Below are 18,942 nucleotides of genomic sequence, written 5' to 3'. Positions count from 1 at the left end.
AAACATTTTATTTTGATGCCAAAAGATCTTCAGTTTAAATCCTCAACTCAAAGTTGTAAGGCTCAAATTTAACAGGAATAGAACTGTCAACACCTACTCTTATGAGTGCCACTAATTTGAAAAGAGTTACTGCATTCCTATGGGTGACAAAGTTATTTAGCTTCCTGTTAATCCTAAAACTAATAACTAAAACCAAGGAAAGTTTTTTAAAATCAGGCTTACTTAATAAATGATCCTCAAACTATTCAGTGATTTAATTGACATATGGGCATGATAAACACTGCAACTGGATCGTGGTTAACACTAGACAGAACTGTGCCCATGCCTCTCCCTCCAGCAGGGCTCTGTTCAGGCAGAGTCCTCCGGAAGTGTCATGCCCAGATTTTTGAGGAACCACCAGATTGATTTCCAATGTGTTTGTACCATCTTACAATCCCACCAGCAGTGGAGGAGTGTTCCTCTTTCTCCACATCCTTGCCAACACATGCAGTCTCCTGAGTTTTTAACCTTAGCCAGTCTGACTGGTGTGAGGTGAAATCTCAGGGTTGTTTTGATTTGCACTTCCCTAATGATTAATGATGTTGAACATTTCTTAAGGTGCTTCTCAGCCATCTGAAGTTCTTCATATGAAAATTCTTTGTTTAGATCTCTACCCCACTTTTTAATTAGGGTTATTTGGTTCTCTGGGTTCTACCTTCTTGAGTTCTTTGTATATATTAGGTATTGGCCCTCTGTCGGATTTAGGGTTAGTGAAGATCCTTTCCCAATCTGTTGGTTGACGTTTTGTCCTTTTGACAGTGTCCTTTGCCTTAAAGAAACTTTGTAATTTTATGAGGTCCCATTTGTCACTAGCATAAGCTATTGGTGTTCTGTTCAGGAACTTTTCCCCTGTGCCCATGTCCTCAATGATCTTCCCCAGTTTCTTTTCTATTAGTTTCAGTGTTTCAGGTTTTATGTGGAGATCCCTTGATCCACTTGGAGTTGAGCTTAGTATAAGTATACAAGAATGGATCAATTCACATTCTTCTGCATGCTTACCTCCAATTGAACCAGCACCATTTGTTGAAAAGGCTATCTTTTTCCACTGGATGTTTTCATCTCCTTTGTGGAAGATCAAGTGACCATAGGTGTGTGGGTTCATTTCTGGGTCTGTATTTCTTTAAGGGAGTTAGTTATTTGTGTCCTTCTTAAGGTTCTCTATCATCAAGAGATGTGATTTTAAATCAGAGTCTTGGTTTTCTGGTTTCAAGTTTACACAGAGTTGTCACAAAGTCTTCCATGAGATGTTTAACAATTGAAAAGGTGGAATCTGAGAGTCTGCAGGGAAGAAAGGGTAACAAAATGTGATTGAGCTAAACAAATGCAAATTTCAGGTGACATTGCCCCAGGCACAGGTACTAGGAGACTATGGCAAAAGTGCTGTTGTTGTGAGAGAATGGGAAACTTTAGAAGTTGTGCATAAAAAAACTCCTGAGAAAAGAAAAATGTAAAGACATAAAGAAAAAAAAGTAGCTATGGCACACTGAGAGATTGTAATCCTTTGAATAGTGTTTGGCTTCATGTGAGAAGGCTAGGCTGACTCCATGACAGGTTTCAAACTGGCAGTTTAGGAGGCTAAGACTAAACAACTGGGCAAGTCCAGGCATGTCAGGTACAAGAAATCTCAGGCTTCAGGCAGTTTGTCAAAGACTAGACAGTGCCCAGTTACTTAGCCTGAAGCAAGAACTTTGGTTAGGCAAGTTTCCAGACCTCCCCAGTAACAAGTTCCAGCTGCCATGCCTGGTAATGAATGCCTTTAAAGATGGAGTAAGATAGAGGTCACCTATCCTGGAATACACTCATGTGCTTTAAGTCTTGCCTACAAGCTCACTTGGTCATCTACCTTGGTAATGGCGAGACCCCAGCATGTTGAACTTATACAGAATAAGTATACATTTTATACAGAATAACTTATTCAGAATAGAGTGCAGCGTTTCCTTCTTAGGTGAATCATGTACCCTTACACAAAGAGATGGTAGGTTCTGGATATGTTCTGTAGAGCACCATAGATGATATAGGGAAATAAATGAGGGTATGAGAGAAAATATCATTGATTATTTCATTTTTTCGTTGCTTTGTTCTTCTGATTTTTTGTTGTTGTTATTGTTCTTCATTTGTTTGTTTTTGAGTTTTTAATAGAGAAGACATCCTGGAGGTAGATGGATTCTAAGAATAAGTTTGGCCATATTTTATTGCTATGTAAGAGAACAGAATAACTTTTACTACTTTTTTTTTTAGTTGTTACCAATAGTGTCCAACAGGTAGCAGGAATAACACTCAAATTCTTATATTAAATGCAATAACCATCTGAAAAGTACAACGTACATGTTGTCCCCACTAATCCTAAACTGTATGATAATGTGGGCATTCTGCATGTTCCTCTATTTCTATGTTCATGCAACTTTGAATCATCTCTGTGGATGAAAGTACAATATTAAATTCAGCATCTTCATAGTTGTATAAATTTGCAATAAGACTCCACAAAATCTATCTAAAGTTTGGGAGCGCGTCTGCCTCTATTTCCATTGGGTGATAGTCCCTCAGAGGACAGTTAGAGTAACTTCCTGTCTGTAAGCATATATATACTATATATGAAACTTGGATTCAAGTGTTGTTCAAAAATCAGATTTACTAAAAAAAAAATAGATGTATTAAATAGCAAGCACATGGCTGGCAGCAATCTTTACTAAGTTTAAATGGTTCAATCCATTTGATTTCATCACCATTTTAAGATGACCCTATACGGTAAGCCAACTAAGGCAATCCGATTTTGAATATAGGAACAAAAGCAAGTATTGGAATTATAATGGAGGGTATTTTTATATTATGATAAGTTCCTAAAGGTATAAAGATATACTCAGGATAACACAAACAGACTTAGGGATATTTTTTCAAAATGCTATATCTTTGCTAATGATATTAAATATCAGACTTCTAAATTAATGTGAGGAACAATATGTATTTGATATGTAAGGTTGATAAATACCTAAGATCTACTTGGTTAGAAGTATTTGACTTTATTGTGTATATATACCACATTTTTTGCATCCATTCTTCTGTTGAGGGACATCATACTAAGTGAGGAAACCCAGTCTCAAAAGATCAATCATGGTATGCACTCACTAATAAGTGGATGTTAGCCTGGAAAACTGGAATACACAAAACATAATCCACACATCAAATGAGGTACAAGAAGAATGGAGGAGTGGCCCCTGGTTCTGGAAAGACTCAGTGTAGCAGTATAAGGCAACAGGGAAGTGGGAAGAGGTGGGTGGGAGAACAGGGGGAGGGAAGGGGGCTTATGTGACTTTCGGAGAGTGGGGGACCAGAAAAGGGGAAATCATTTGAAATGTAAAGAAAAAATATATCGAATAAAATTTAAAAAAATTTTAAAAAAAGGAAGTATTTGACTTAAAGATAGATGTCTGTATGATTTGTTTGCTAACTTTACTGAGCTTTAGCTGTTTGGGTAAACTGAGTTATACAAGAAATTATGATATTCTATAATGTTGCACTGTAAAAAGGATCAAGAAAAAATTCCAGGCCCTCTATGCAGCATATCTATAGTTAAACATTATATTTTAATGGCAAAAGATCTCCAGTTTAAATCTTCAACTCAAAATTATAAAGCTCAAGTTGAACAGGGATAAAATTATCAACTCTTACTCTTATGAATGCCACTAATTTGTAAACTGTTATGTCATTCCTATGAATGACAAACTTTATTTAGCTTCCTGTATGTGTCTTCAAGGTTATTCCTAAAACTAGTAATTAAAACAAGTAAAGTTTACTTAAAATGGGGGTTACTTAATACATGATCCTCTATCTCTTCAGAGATTTAATTGACCAATGGGCATGATAACAGTGCACCTGGACTGTGGTAAACACTAGACTGAGCTGTGCACAAGCCTCTCTCTCCAGCAGGGTTTGTCAAGACTGTAGACACTTGTTGACTCTGCCTTTTCAAATAAGTTCAGTTTTCCCTAGTGTGTTCTCTCTGCAGGAAACTCTTAGACCTTCTGGTTCTGGGAGCTGAAAGTCCATGCTGCCTTGAGCAGGAAATGACTTAATGCTTTCCTGTAGGACAGCCAAAGGCTGGCCAAGGAAGCCATCTTGTTGTGGAACTTGGCAGTTGGAGGTGCTCAGGGGAGGGGCTTAGCCACTCCTGAGCCTCAAGGGATTTATATATATATCATACCCTGCTTAAGTGGCCAAGGAAAGGAAACTAGATATTCAGAATACTTAATATCAATCCTACAGATCTAAAAATAAATACACAAATGATTACAGTGAACAAAATAATTCTCTTTTATGATATTCTGCTATACTCATAGGTCAGTGCCTTATTCATCCATCAGAGAAGGTTTCTCCTGTATCTGATGTCAACAAATGCAAAACCCCACAGTCAGACATTATGCAGACAAAGAGACAGTGAAACAAACAGACAGAAACACACAGAGAGAGGGGGGGAGAGGAAGGAGGGAGGGAGCGGAGGAGAGGAGAGAGAGAGAGAGAGAGAGAGAGAGAGAGAGAGAGAGAGCTGCACACAATCCAAATGAGATATCCCCATTAAACACCCCTCTTTGGAGGAGCTCAGGGAACCCTGAAGTAGAAAAATAAGTAGAAATAGTACAATTGCCAGAGGAGACACTAGACACATGAAGACTAAAACCTTCTAAGTCAACTGATCAAAGCTGATTGGTACAAACCAAGACTGAACCAGCAACCATAGGGTCTAAAGAGTTCTACAAAGTCTTCCCCAAACACAGCTTTCAATGTAGTATTTTTAGATGACTCCTAAATATGTAAAAATATGTTTCAGAATCTTCTGTCTTCTCCTAAGCTCTCTTCTTCTTTTGGTTTGCTATGTCGTAATTTCTTGTGATTTTCTGTTTTCAGCTTTAGTTTCATTCCCAAATTCAATATAAAGATTAAAGAATAGAACCCCCTTCCCAATATTGTCTGCTAATGTGCACACTTCATACCATTAATGTTCCATATCAAACAAAGATACACACAAACAAGTGTTAAATATGTTAGATGAGGGTTAGAGAGATGCTTTAGTGATTAAGAGCATGCACTGCTCTTGCAGAAGACCCGACATTAATTTCTAGCACTTCATCAGCTGGCTCACAGTTGTAAAAGTGGAGCAATTGGGAAGTGGGGGGCCAGAAAAGGGGAAATCATTTGAAATGTAAATCAAAAAATATATCGAATAAAAAAAAGAGCAAAGTGAAGGCAGTATTTTGATACTGCAATTTCTATGACCCATCGCTGGGTCAGATTTGTAAATTTTGTCCTTTCCCACCTGTTCAAAACAAACAAACAAATGTTAAGTATCTTAGATGAGGGTTAGAGAGACACTTTAGTGATTAAGAGCATGCACTGCTCTTGCAGAAGAACTGAATTTAATTGCTAGCACCTCATCAGCTGGCTCACAACTGTAAAAGTAGAGCCATCCCAAAAGGAACACCCTAGATTGTCTTCTGTCCTCCACATTTGCATGCTGTGAGCCCATCCACCAATTGTTGTGGTGGCATTACTTACTTTGTATGAAGGTGTGTGTTCATTTTCAATTGTGAATTCTGTACTGACAAAGAGCAAAGTCAGGGTAGGATTTTTTTTCTTCGAGAAAGGGTTTCTCTGTATAGCCCTGGCTGTCCTGGAACTCACTCTGTAGACCAGGCTGGCCTTGAACTCAGTAATCCACCTGCCTCTGCCTCCCAAAGTGCTGGGATTACAGGCGTGTGCCACCTCAGCCCAGCGAAGGCAGGAATTTGATACTGCCATTTCTATGACCCATCACTGGGTTTCAGACTTGCAAATTTTGTCCTTTCCCATCTGCCATTGCCTGATGGCAACCCAGAAGATGTTTTGGCACTGTCTTACTGTTGAGTGCTAATAATAAATATCTGACAGCCAATAGCTGGGTCAGAAATTACTGGGGTTGACCAGGGAGGAGAGAGACAAAGGGGGCAAAAGCAGATGCAGGAGTATCAAAAGATACTGATGAAGTCAGAAGATAGGAAAAAGAGCTGTAAACAGTCAGTGAGACCACGTGGGTAGGTAGATTGTTGAACAACTAGAAGTAAGTTTAATTGAGATAGCTGAGAGTCTGTCCATCAAAAGGCCTACAGCTTTGACCTATACAGAAATCTCTGTGTTCTTTATATTGTAAGCTTGTCTGTGAAAAGCCCTGCTTTTCCCCATGCACTCAACAATGCATATCTCCAAAACAGCATGGGTTGCAGCTTCATGGGTGTATGGAGGAGTAAGCTGAGAAATAGACACTTTTAGGATTTTTCCACAGAGAATCCAGAGAAGCCTCCATCCCTCTTCTGAAGACCATGGGCCCTCTAGGCTTTCAAGTTCATCCAAGCCTTCCCACATCTCTCTCTTGCTTGGATGCCCTTTGAGCTGTGGTAAAAGGATCCCAGGGCAGCAGTAGAATCCCTGACAACAAGTTCTTTGCTTTATCCTTATAGGCTATATGCTTAGAGGCAGGGAGAGCACACACAGACCAAAGAACACATGGATGAATGTTAACATCTACAAGTATATGCTCACACTCATGAAGACCCTCACTTGTATACATACTCATATATTGCACATAAGTGGAGAAACCTCCTGTGATATAAAGGCACATGTATGCACACATACTTAAACTAATATTTTTATAATTGTATCACCATTTTCTTTACTGTGCACATGAGAAACTGCCCCTTTTCTCCATGAAATCAAGCTTGGGTGTTAGTTCATGAAAACTGTGGCATCCACTGCTTCCTCCTTTTTCTGGTCTTCCATCATAATGTGTGGGATTCCAACCACTGTACAATCATGTTCTCTCTTTCTGATACTGCTGAATGAAATTGCTAAGAGTCCTGGAATGCCAAATGGACAACCAGTGTGGTGGCCAGTGTTACAGCCATCTATCCAGAAAGTCAGGGAGGGCAGAGGCACTCAATTGTAACTGACAGGCATTCCACTTCCGCATTCAGCTTAGAATCTCTGTCTCCCCAGGTGGCTCCAGTCAGTCTGTGGAGAACTTCATTCTTCTGCTCCCACTAAATCTCTATTGACTATAGAAAGGTAAGTGGCCAGAGAGAGCAGGGCATTGACCTATGTTGTGTGCAATAAGCTTTTGTTTATTGTCACCTGTGTCTTTGCCTACCTGTGTATCATCTTTTAGCTTCTAGCAGCTACATTAATGATTTGTGGATTTTGGTGCTCCAGAACTTGAGCATTCTGTATCACTAACTCTGGCCTAAATAGAACATCAACATCATTGTCACCCAAAGCTCTGTGAAGCTGATGCAAGAAAATCATGTAGCTAGCCTGCCTTAAATAGATATCCTACCTCAAAAAAAAACCCACATGACTTTTATTCAGATATGTCATTATACCTGGCATCTCATAGACTGTAAATCCCAGTTATTATGATAACAGGAAAATGTCAGCAGCAGGGAGGTGAAACAGCTCTATAAGTGTGTCAGTGAAAGCACCTGAGAGGTTCTCTGCTTGTTGATGGAGAAGTACCAACACTCCTCTTCTCCTATCTAGAACTTCCTTTAGTGGGACCAGGTCTCACTATAAAATCAAAACAGGATAAAAGTCATGGTATATTTCTGTCTCTATCCAAAGTATCAAGACTTCAGATATAAGCCAGCATGACCAAAACACTTTTGCATTTTTCTTCAGGACGACTTACTTAATTACCTTGAGCCTTAGTGAAAAGGAAAGATATTAGCAACCTTCTACCTAAAACCTCACCAAGACCAGGACATTTATTCCTTCCTCATTGCTCAATTTCCTCATCCCATGTTCCTTCAGACACTGTTTAAATTTGGCATTTAACTCAGCCAAGAACATATGTACATAAAGTTTATCCCAGTCAGACTAAACTCCCAGAGCATGTACTGAGGGACCTGTGCTCAGGACAATAAACTATAGGAAGATTGGCAAGGTTTCCTATCTTCTATTTTCTCCTTCAGGTCCTCACTTGCAGCTCCAAGATTTCTCTAGAAAACTCATTCAGTGCCCACAACATGAATGCTATTATGCTTTCTCTGGTGCAAATCAGGGAGAGCTAATGGCTGAGGAGAAAGTCCATATGCACCTGGTTAAAATGTTCCATGTTCTCCATCTCTTGGTGTCTTGGGGTTTTCAGTCACAATAAGCTTCCACTAGAACTCTAAAGTCTCTGCTTCCCCATGTTTCTCTGTCCAGATCCTCAGCTTACATTCCCTTGAGGGACCTGCCTCAAGTCTGAGCAAACCTAGGGTATCTCATGAGCAGGTACATGGTTATAGACTCCCATGTTTATATATTTCTATTTTTCATGCTTGTATAGAAGACTTTCTGTGTGAATATTTCATCAACATGTAGGTATATGCATTCCTGATGAGAGCCGAGGTTACCACAGGAAATTACAACTAGAGAACAAAGACTTGTGAGCCAACATATGGGTGCTGAGATCAAATAAGATCCACAGATTTAGTGCTGTTCTTTTTACCACTGAATCTTGTTTGGAGCTCCATTTACCATCTTTAAAGTAAGTGGTGCTCTGGAGAGCATTGGAGATCAGAATGCTTCATTTACTCCTCATCTTTTCATCCATCTAGGAACATTTAAAAGTGATGATCTGGACCCTTAGCCTGGTCTTTTACTGATATTACCACCTCACTTAAAACTCTGCACTGGTCTGCAACAATTTGGGCTCAGGGTTGAGTTGTATCCGTGTCAACAGGACCAACTGTGATACGAAAAAACATACTGTCTGTCTTCACTTACACCAACAACAAGAAGGATAGGAGAGCATAAAAGGGAAGGATATAATAGAAGTGAAAAACAGAGCTTGTCTAGGACACATGTGGAATGGAATGTGAGCATTGCAAGAAGGACACAGATGCACTTCCTGTACTCATCTCCTCAGAGACACCCAAGAAGCCAGTGGTAAGAAAGCCTTGCACTGTAGGGATGGAAGGGCCGTCAGTGTGGCTTCCATGTATTATCCATTTGCTGAGTGTTGACTTGTGGAAATAATTGAGAACTCATTATTATCAGATAGCAATGGTTAGTGAGCCCTGGCTGCTCTTGGGGATCCAGTAGCAATCATTATGAACACATGATATTCATTCCTGTCATGCTAAATTCACACACTTCTAGGCAACCTTGAAATAACCAGCTCCGTTCATAAATAACAATTCACTATTGCTTTCAGCTTTACACCATCCTAGGCCGGGTCCTAGGACCAAAGGGTCAACAGGTTAATTTAGGAGACTGGATGTCTGGGCAACTGAACTCTTACATTGCATGTAATCTGGGACTCTGAATAGACTTCAAAGCCCAAGCTGAAGACCATAAATCTTAAGGAAAAGGGAAGATCCACTGGAGAGAATACAGCAAGGTTCTATTAGCTACTGTGGATTATGATCAAAGAAATTCAGTCTCAGGTGTGAAAAATCCACTATGTACTTTTATTTGGGGAAGCCAAAAGCTACATAAACAATATAAGCTAGTACTAATTCTCTTGGTTAAAGACCAGAAGTAGATTGTAAGACCCTACTGTTTAAGACATCACAGTTCAGTCTTGGCAGATAGAGAAATGATCTGAGACTGGCAGACTTCTTCCCTGCTGCCTAGCATTCTCTGTGCAGTATGGTGCTATGCGTAGTGTTGGGAGAAAAGTCATTTCTGACAAGCAGTGAATTCTTTTTGCTATAATGCTGACCTGAAAGGAAGGATATGCCTATAGATGCAGTCATGGAACTATTGGTATAATAATAACCAACAATTTCTGGTTGAATTTTTGGCCATTTCACAGGATGGAATCCATGCCTGAAGCTCTAAATCTCATCCTTTTCTTATTTTGAGCTTTAATACATTTTATTTTATTTTTTATTGAATATATTCCTTTATATTTCAAATGTTATATACCTTCCTGGTTTCTCCCTCCTGGAAAACCCCCAACCCATCCTCCCAAACCCTTCCTCCAAGAATATGCTCCTCCACCAAACCACTCCCACCACCCCCACTCTATTTCCCCACACTGGGCCCTCTATTGAGCTTTCAGAGGACCAAGGACCTCTCCTGCCACTGATGACCAACAAGGCATTCTTCTGCCACATTTTTGGCTGGAACCATGTGTACTCCTGGGTTTATGGCTTAGTCTCCGAGAGCCCTGAGGTGTGTGGTTGACCAAATCATCATTCTTCCCATGGGACTGCAACCCTACCCCACTTCCTCCAGTCCACCCTCCAACTCCTCCTTTGTGAACCTCATGCTCAGTCCAATGGATGGCTGCTAGTTTTCTCATCTGTATCTGTCAGGGCCCCTCTAGAGACAAGCATAACAGGCTCTAAATCTCATCCTAATCCCATACATTGACCAAGAGGAAACAAACAAATGCTATTTTGGACATGTCAGTCTCCTTCCTGAATGTGGTTTTATGTCCATAGATTAGTGCTACTTTTCCCATTGGTCAGAGAAACTCCTTTTGCATCTGTTAACGTGTAGACTTATTTACTCCTTATATTGTAGAGACTAAATGTTGAGTGTTTGGTCCCAAATAAGTAATTTATAGAGCACAGATAAACACCAGACCTCACCCCTCAGAGGTCATGGTGTAACATAACCCAGAAACACTATAATAGATGGAGGGTGGGGAGTATTGCTGTGTTAACCTCTGTTCTGGACAGGACAAGCCATTGTATTCATAAAAGCCCAGCAGCTGTGTTTACTTCCACTCCAGCTTTAAAAAGTAAAGGCTTTTCAGTATTCTATCATGCATATGAAAGAAGCTCCTGCTCTAGCCTTAGCAGACGAGCTATTAATAGCAACTGTTTGGGGGTATGAGGTGGGATTTTGCCCAGAATTTATAGGATGTCACAAGAAGATGTGCAAGACACCCTGATTAAACAAGGCAGGTTTTTTAAATGATACAGGCCCCTTGGCTTCTAGGAAGACAGCCCTTGCAACCATGCCTGACAAGAAGAGTTTGATCTTGGGATCCCACATGATTGTAGGAAATACCTGATGCCTGAAAGTGCTCCTTAACTCTAGAGAACATCTAGCATAGGTGTTTCTCAAGATAGAAACACACAGTAAACACATATAGAGAAACAAACACTCATGTACAGAGAGGGGGAAAGAGAGGGAGGGAGGGAGGGAGATAGATAGATAGATAGATAGATAGAGATGTACATTTCTTTTTTTATATTTTTATTTTTTATATTCTTTGTTTACATTCCAAATGATTTCCCCTTTCCCAGATCCCCCCTCCCCATATGTCTCATAAACCTTCTTCTCTCCACCCATTCTCCAATCACCTCCCTCCCTCCTTTTTCTCTGTCCTGATACTCCCCTCCAATGCTAGATCAATCCTTTCCAGGATCAGGGCCCTCTCCATACTTTTTCATGGGAGTCATTTGTTATGCTATTTGTGCCTTGGGTATTCAGAGCTTCTGGGCTAATTAATATCCACTTATCAGAGATTGCATTCCATGTGTATTCTTTTGTGATTGGGTTACCTCACTTAGGATGATATTTTCAAGATCAAACCATAGTAGGAGAGACTTTCCTCTTTTTTTAATTGGGGAAGCGTGCAAGAGGGCAGCAAGGACTAAATGTCATCAAGATACATTGTAGATCACTCTCACATGGAAATCTGTTAATGCATAGCCTTATTTACTCTCTGAGTGGTTGCAAACAAGTGCTGAGCCAATGTGAAAGGATAAATGTCAAAGTTTCCAGCCATAGTACCCAACAAGTCTTTAATCACAGCACCTGGGAGGCAGGAACAGATGTTTTCTGAGTTCCCTGTCAGCCTGGACATCATAAGTACTATCGGGACTTCAGGACAGACATTGTTTCACACAGAAATCCAGTCACAAGGAAAAAGAAGGGAGAAGGAAAAGGTGGAAAGGAGAGAAAAGAGAAATAAATAACCAGGACAAGGTTGTCCACCATCACCTGCCAATCCTATTTCCTGACAGTCAGGCCTCTCATTTAATGTGCTTTTGGGAAACAGGAATAGGCACAAGACTCAAGAGTTTGAATCAAAGTTAACTTTTACTATAGAATTAAAATAATTTTTTAAAGAAACTAGGAATCTCTTTGAGCATTCACTTATGTAAATAAAAGAAGGGATTCTGTGAAATTTTAGGGAAACATCAGTGTGTTCTGATTAGCTTCACTTGTGTACAGGGCCAAAGTCAGAGGCATTGAAGAGTCCACCCTCAGGTCTTAGTGAGCTTCTTTCTGCCAGTCTGTCAGCAACAGTGAGTTTGTCATGTCATCCCTTGTTCACAGCAGTAACTTTGTGTTAGGTAGATACAAACTCCATACTCAGTGGACAAGTCATTAACAATTTATGGAAATCTCATGCTGTAGGAAACATGTTCAGGCAGGTCTTTACTGTCTCTAGGCCAGATAGATTTTCCTGGTATATTATGATGTGTTTTGTGGCTAGATTGGTCAGTCAGGAATATGACCATCAGGACAACTTGTTGCGGGACTGGACAAACTGGAGCAGGTGACATGGTGTATGAGGAGTGGAGAAAGTCTTCCTTTTCCTATTTATGTTATATAAATGTAACAACTTCTACAGGCTGTAGTCATCTCCTCTTGTCTTCCAGGGTTTGAGAGGTGGTCACTGTGTTACCAAAGTTCTTTTCACACCTATGATGAACTGCAAATTCAATTGCAGTGAAAATCAAAGTACAGCTGTCACTACTTTAATGGTATAAGCCTCAATTGGCATCGACAAAAGTGCTTCTGGGAGCCTAGCAGAAACACTAGCATCTTTTCCTGGAAATACATCTTTTTCAGTTTCCCATGATGGGGTACCAGACTCTAATGAAGAGTGTCATGTGGAGAAACATCATATTATGCAGTTTGTATTAGAAACTGAATATTGGTGTAGACTCATCTCAGATTAAAGTCAACCCAAAAGAAAGTAAGTTTCTCTTGAGTCAGAAAATTCTCTTAATTATTCAAAAATCAATTTGTTATTCAGGGTAACATTTTGAGTAGATGAAAAATATAGACCAATATCTGGGACCATTGAGATGTGTCTCTTTGGCAGTAGGTTATTGTTGGAATTGCAATCTGTCCCATATTGACCCTGCATCAGGTAAGGCAGACTAGATTTGGGTGCACTGGAGCCTTACACGTATACTGGTGCATGGTCAAAATTTTTGTCTTAAGCTCTTAATAAATATGCTATATAAAATAATTAATTTCTAATTGCTATGAACTCGTCATAAACCATTCTATCTTTAAATAAAACTTATATAGACTATATTTATATATAAAACTATATATAAAACTTTATATAACTATATGTATAACTATATATATATAACTGTATAATTATATAACTATAACTATATTATATATATATATATACACACATACACACACCCACACACACACACACACACACACATATATATATTTCCTTCTGGGCACTGTATATGATAATAGTATGCCTTCCATTCACACCAGTGCACATAAATGACATAGATACAATATGCATGACATAGAAACAACATGCATAACACCCATTGAACAGATATTTACACTACACTACATACATATATGTAATACATTCACATATATAAAACACACAGAGACATATATAGGTGCATGTGCAAACACACACAAACATACTTAAACTTTCACACACACATACTCCCATAACAGAACGTAAGTGAGATTTGATTCATCTCAAATATGTCACAGTTACCTTGATGTTCCAGATGGTGACATGACTGCAGTCCTGCAATTGGAGAAAAGGAAATGTTGATAAGTCATGGAAAACTCCCATTTTGAAACAACTTATACATTTTATATTATACTAAAGGAGGGTCTCATGTGCTCTAGGCTACACCATATATCCTAGAGAGCACAGAAGGATCTTGGAATTATCCTCCTGACACCTGCTCTCCAGTGCTGTGTTAAAGGCAAGCAGCACCTTGGCAGATTCCAGAAGTGCTGGGAACTAGATCCAGGGCCTAAAGCTTGAAAAACAAGCACTCTCCCTACTGAGCCCTGTCCCCAACCTCTAATATAAAAAGCTCACTGTAGGGCAATAGTTCTCAGCCTAGAGAGTGTGATTGCAGTGTTGGTGGCAGCTATGGGAAAGGGTCTAGGGACCAGTACTCCTACATAGTTCTCAGAGTCAGTGTGTCACGACCACATACCTTGGCACATTTTATCCAGAGTCACTTGCAAAATATTGCTTTATTACAAGGACCAGTAAGTGCAGTGTCATATTGGAGTCATGATATAAATCACATAGTAAAAGTTACCTAATAATTTTTGAGGGATGCTCAAATATGGCATACAGAAACTCAAGGATTAATCAGTCTAACACAGTTTGTCTATGTAGGGTCAGATAGCTTCTTACTCATGATTCACCTCCTATAGCTGCCCTGCTGCTGGCATTACAGGTATGCTTTACATTGGCCAGAACTAGAAAGGGTCTTTACAACAGAGAACCTTTGGATTGGAGTTCTAGGCATTTTTATAATCGTGCAATCTCTTTCAACATCCCAGTACCAAAACATTATTGTCTCCCAAGATAGGGCTATGTAGTTTAGATCAGATCTGCTAGAAAAGTCTTTTTCACATTCAACTGAAAATCATTCTCTGCCTTTGATCCATGAGAGTACACAAAGGGAATCTGGGGAAATCTTACAGTGTGTAACAGTATCCACTGATCGTGCAGGGAAGCAGGCACTTCACAATAACCTGACTCGAGATCTAGGGCATCTGCCAAACTCTTCTCACCACAACAGGTACTGAAACCACAGATAAAGGCATAAACTAAAAATAGTATCTGTTTTCACATGTCTACAGAATGATGCTACAGAAGGAAGATAATATATGTCTTATAAAAGAAATCTTAAATTTTATTAGGTCTCAGTATTTTTGATAAGGAGAATAATGCAAAATGTATACACATATACATTCATATGTATATAGAAACACACACACACACACACAGAGAGAGAGAGAGAGAGAGAGAGAGTGAGAGAGAGAGAGAGAGAGAGAGAGAGAGAGAGAGAGAGATAGTATCTTAGATTACTTTGGATCTCTATGACTGAATTTCTGGTTCTTATCTATTTCATGGGACACATTTTGGTCCTTTCCCTATGTTGCTGTATCTCCTCTGAATCTATACTCAATGGAAGAGTCCTGGCTGATATGCAGTAAAGAGATAGAATCTCACTATCTGGGTCTGATCTGACACGCAGAGATCTGATCATACTAAGTGTGAGATCACAGACCACAACATAGGAGAAGAAACCACCTCCCTAGATGGTGAGAACCATATACTTCTAGACAAAATTCTAGAACAAGATTTGCATAATTTACCTTTTGTGCAAGTTTGTCCTTTGCATACAGATCTCTGACTGAAAGTTTGTAACTGACATTGATAAAGAACAAAGTATCAGGGAATAAGCATTAAATAAGCTAATGAGTTTCATACTTTTTTCTTTTCATCATGTTACTGGGGATGGAATTCAGAGCCTCAAGCATGCTGCTCTCACACTCTGACTCTAAGGTACACACACGCCCTCTTTCCTTAATCTTTTCCTGAGAGTATTAGTATCCCCAGATATCAGGATTATGGGACAGAAAGGAATAGCATCTCAGAGACAGTGAATGATCAGATTTCAAATATGAGAAAACATACATTCACTAATCCCAGAATCATAGATATTTGGTTACTATGGATTTCTAAGAAGGGGGTGATGAAGCTGAACTGCCAGGAGGGTAAGGAAAAAATGATAAAACCAATCAGCACTGTGTCTTGACTGAAAACACGGCCTTGATTACTTGCACAAAGATACATACACAGAAGAGAGCTGTGTCCTGTCTGTGGGCATGGAGCCCACTCCGTAGACAATTGGATATTTATTTTCATCCAGTAGGTACCAGTGTGAAAATTCCAATTCTGAAATGAGAAAAGGCAGACTCACAGTTGCACACATTTGCCTCCAAGTCCAAGTTTCCTGTCTCTCATCTCCACCTTTCTCTCCACCTTCCTCCTTTCATTCAATTTTCCATTCCTCATTCCTCTTCTCTTCTTTCTCATATGTCTCTCCCTATCTCTCCCTTTTCTCTTTCTCTTTCCCTTCTTACCTCTCTCTTTTCCTCCCAACTCTCGTCTCATCTTCTCTGCACAATGTTGCCATTCTCTTTTAGAAACTGTGAACTTATCTTCCTTTTGCAATGCATCATTGTCATCTTTGTCCTCATTCTAGACCTTGTCATCCCTGTCCAATCTTAATTGCCCTCTAGTTTCTTATTTTTGTCCTTTCTTTTCTTTGATTTCTTTCCCCTTCTCTTCCATCTACATTCTCTCTCTCTCTCTCTCTCTCTCTCTCTCTCTCTCTCTCTCTCTCTCTCTCTCTCTCTCTCTCTCTCTCTCCTTGTTTTCTTTCTCTCGATATTCATTTTCCTTCTATTTTTCATACTGCTCCTCCTTCTCCTAATCTTCTCAATGTCCTCCACTCTGTCCTCTGTGTCCTCCTTCTCTTTCCCCTATGTGTATATAAATTCTCTGTCTCACTGTCTCTGGATCCCTTTCTTGAACAATGAATTCTTGCCCATTGATTGTGAGGAAGAAGGGACAATAATATAAAACTGGGGTTAGCTTGTTTCTTTAGGACATCAAGTGACAAAACATATTATAAAAGAAATCATATTCATTGCTTACCCAACACTACCTTGCCTGAAGAATTCAGAAGAATACAGCATTGGGAAGGAAGGTTCATGGAACTCCCATATAGTGTTTCCTGTTGAATTTCTTCAATCTCTGCCTCTTAAAGTTACTTCTTAAAAGGTTGTCTTAAAAACCAGCAGTGTGTCAACCTGTCTTTTAAGAGTACTTGGTGATCATTAGAATATGCACATAAAAGGAAGACTTTCATAGCAATCAGTCAAGACATTCTATACAAAGACAGTTTTTAAATAGTTTTGAGACATTGGTGATTTTGTACTTGTAAATTCCAGACTTGAATCTCACATGCTTACTGTTTATACTTGGGGGCACACACCACAGCAATGGATTCAGGGAGCACCATTTGATATCCAAAATGTGTGTGCAGTTCTGCACTTGACCAGAAGGCTCTCTGGGTTGGATTGGTCTGAGAAGACAAAAGAAGCAAAGAATTCTAAGTTAGCCCAGCCAGCTATGCTTGATTCACCAAGGAAGGGAGGCACAAGGAACATTAACAATCTGTTCTCTCCTGTGATTTCCAAAATCCTTGAATGTAGACTGCCATCTGTCATGTGCAGCAGTAATATGGAACCATGTTCTTTGTACTCCTAATTCATAATGTTCAAAATGTACTGCATTTTTCTCATTTAGTGCCTTAGTGTTTTCATTCTTGTGAATCAACATCATGGTCAATCCAACACTTATAAAGGACAACATTTAATTGGGGCTGGCTTACAGGTACTGAGGTTCAGTCTGTTATCGTCAAAGCAGAAAGTATGACAGCATTCAGGCAAACATGGTGCCTGGTGAGTATAGAGTTCTACATCTTGTTTGAAAGGCAAAAAGTAGAAAAATGACTCCTCCTCTCTCAAGGAGGACCTCAAAGTTCATGTGCAAAGAGACACTTCCTCCAACAATGCCAATGCTAGTCCATCAAGGCCATACCACACAATACCCTGCCTGGGACAGGAGTATTCCAACCACTACACTTACTTTTAGCTTGTCCCTCAGTTAGGACAAGGCCCTTTTGGTCATCCACACTTAGTTAAACCTGATGTCTAGACAGTAACTATTCCAAGTTTTGTCTTCACTTCTAACCCATCTCTGCTTCCTTCCTGACAGCAGCAGACTGATTGCTTCATCAATATTTCTGATGACTTCTTCAACAATCTCTTTGAGAATGCAGCTGTTTTTATTGTATCCTGCCCCTGAGACCCATGGGATTTCTCCCTATGTGACAAGGAGCTACTTCTGTCCTTCTGATGTGGTATAGTATTACTGTCATATGATCATACTATGTCTTTTTCCATTACTTTTCTTCTTCCTTCTCTGGGTCTCCATATGTAAAAACCCACCAAACAATTGCTTGCATGAATGGTGATAAATCTTGCAGATTTTAAGCCCTGCAAGCCAGTTGTAAAAGTTACATTTCTACCCATTGCAATTGAATCACTGTTAGAATGGAAGCGGTGCACATGTAAAATGGAGGAAGACATGGTGAGAGCAAGAGGGGTTTCATTCTTCGAGGGAGAAAGTGAGAAATTTCGAGCAGGCTTCTAGCACATTCTCGTTTCTTTCTCTAAGTTGTGTATGAACACAGAGGCTTCCCACATGAGCCATTAAACAACTGTGTTTATGTATGTATACTCACACCTAAGCTATCATTTAAAACATCAAGCTTTTGGAAATCTAAAGTGAAATCAATGAAAAAGTAAAAAAATGTAAAAACAAAAATAAACAAGAAGAAACCATGTCCAAACTATTTCACAGCTCCTACATGACAGTAATCTGCTAACCCATTCCCAAAGAGCAGCCTCCTCTTCAAATTCCCCTAGATTCTAGGGCCTAGGTGCCAGATTCAGTATGACAGTTATAACAGACTCCACAATGGCCAATTTCTCATCAAGTGACTTTTGTTTTGAGGCACAATATTACTGTTCACTCAACGTGGCACCAAATTCACCAACTTGCACTCTATCCTCCTGAATGCTGGGGGTGGGGGTCCAGGAAAGTGACAGTATAACCAGATTTTATGACATTACTGGACATTGCAGTATCTGCCTACCATGGTTTAAAATACGTTAAGTCAATATCCCCAGAACTCCAGCAGGTTCCATCCTGAATTCCTGCTTCCTGTGTCCCCATTCTATGGCTTCTGTGAACCTCATATC

Source organism: Apodemus sylvaticus, chromosome 18 (assembly GCF_947179515.1).
Source record: "Apodemus sylvaticus chromosome 18, mApoSyl1.1, whole genome shotgun sequence".
Classification (NCBI taxonomy): Eukaryota; Metazoa; Chordata; class Mammalia; order Rodentia; family Muridae; genus Apodemus; species Apodemus sylvaticus.
The sequence above is the reverse complement of the archived record's forward strand: the minus strand, read 5'-3'. Positions refer to the sequence as shown.